This window comes from Mizuhopecten yessoensis, unplaced genomic scaffold (assembly GCF_002113885.1).
Source record: "Mizuhopecten yessoensis strain PY_sf001 unplaced genomic scaffold, ASM211388v2 scaffold4419, whole genome shotgun sequence".
In the NCBI taxonomy this organism is placed as follows: Eukaryota; Metazoa; Mollusca; class Bivalvia; order Pectinida; family Pectinidae; genus Mizuhopecten; species Mizuhopecten yessoensis.
In genome coordinates, this window is record NW_018405537.1 from 171,530 (window position 1) to 173,525 (window position 1,996).

The window sequence follows — 1,996 nt, forward strand, 5'->3', positions numbered from 1 at the left end:
TAAGGACAAAAAGTAAAATGCAATAGGCCAAACCTGGATATATCAAATCATAGAGAATAATTTATAAGGACATAGGTCATCATAACAAGGATGGAAAATGAATATGATAACCAGGAAATAGCAAAGTACCAACAGATAATTTGATAAATGTCATATCAAATGTGACAAAACCCCATATACTAAAATCTATCATGTGAAAATGAATGTGTAATAGCTGCTGCTAATGTCTCTTTTAGTTAATTAGTCTCTGTGCTGAACCAAGCATTCACCAAGATTGACTTCTGGTGATACATTAATCAAGAGATGAATTAAAATTTTGAAGAAAAAATGTAATGGTGTAAAAACTTGAAAATGGGACACTGGTGAGCTGACTTACTTTCTCATAGATTTAGCAAAACATATTATACATGTCATAATTTTCAATATGGATTGTGGAATAAGCTGTTATTAAAAGTTATTTTGATAAGACTTTATTCTACATGTATATATATATATTTCTAGCTTATCTACTACATTGTACCATGAAAGTAAATATTATCAATATTTATCATTCCTGTAAGTTTGGTTGAAGACCAGGTATAATTATGCAGTATTAGTATAATTTAATGCAGTCATTTATAAATTATGACTTATGTACATGTGATTATCAATAAGATATTGTGAAGCACTACATGTATATAGTCATAATTATATATAATAATACATGTAATTGTAATTTGGATTCTGCATACCAGGTTTTTGTTACAAATCACTTAATTTATTTTTCCTTTTTTTACAGGAATGTTCTAGGTCATGGATATTAAGCAGAAAGCCTTATGTAAGAAGACACCAGGATAGAAACAAAACTCTGGACAATTTAATGTGAACATTTTTCAAATACATAGGTCCTGTAAATGTGTTAATAATTTGATACATACAATTCATACTACAATGTACATACTCCATAGACAAATATTCCTATCTTTGCTTCTTATTCTGTATTTTTATTTCAAAAATGTGATTTGATTAAAATCAATGCAAGTTTTCAAAATGTGTTTTATTCATTTTTTTCTCTCCCGTTATAAAATGACTAAAATACATAGTAAGTAAACTTAGTAAATATTTTAAAATAACTTTCCAAGAATTTATTTCTCTGTGAGTTTTCACTCAGGAATTCTGGTTCAGAATCCGATATTACACTTGTAGTTTATTCTCAAATTCAAGATATGTTTACTTGTGTTATGAATGAGAGTTCACAGAACTACAATGTATTAGGTTCCAAAATCTGCATACATGCCCCCCACCCCCTCTGGATTCAGTNTTATACTTGGGGAGCTGTCTTAGAGATGTGTAACTGGGGATGGTATGCATATGTGTATAAATGTATGTTTATGTGTGTTGTAACCCATATCAGTATAGCATATAAGCCTATATGTGTATTTCAGACATTTGTAACGAACCCCTGTAGTAGGGGTTCGTTACACCTAGATCCACGAGGTCCCGTCTTAAATGAAATACAGTCGAACAGCCAAATTCATATCAAATGTTTCGTCCTTTCAAGCCACATTTGGTTTCCTGTCTAATTCGACACCAATTACTGCAGCTTCACATTCCAGAATATAAAGAACCTCGAAATTGAGCGGCTCTCCACTTCGAGCTAGGAAAGATGGTTGCCGTAGACTCGCAGCTGAGCCTGTGCACCGCGTCTAGACATTATTCTCCCGCGATGACGCATCAGATAATTTTACATCTTACGAATTCATCAACAAAAATTAAATATGACATTTAAAATATGGCTTTGTGTTTTGTTTCTATACAATTTGGCGTATCAATGTACACCGTCATGTTGTATGATGGTCCTTCAATGACGGACTATATTTTTTTATATTACGTCAATACGTAGACTTGCATAAGCTCCAGAACCTGTGAAAAATGATCAGAATTGACTTCACAAGTTCCAATTATCGAAAAAAACACGTTGATTGAAATATAAGGATTGAATCTTGCTTTGGCCGAT

At 31.9% G+C, this 1,996-nt stretch overlaps 1 long non-coding RNA gene across 1 annotated transcript; it reads left to right on the forward strand.

Annotated features, from left to right (window-relative positions):
- The first annotated feature begins 12 nt into the window (after positions 1-12).
- On the forward strand, positions 13-866 carry LOC110449026. Its single transcript, XR_002462806.1, has 2 exons — positions 13-362; positions 779-866. It is a non-coding gene; the product is annotated as an uncharacterized LOC110449026 (long non-coding RNA).
- Positions 867-1,996: the final 1,130 nt, after the last annotated feature.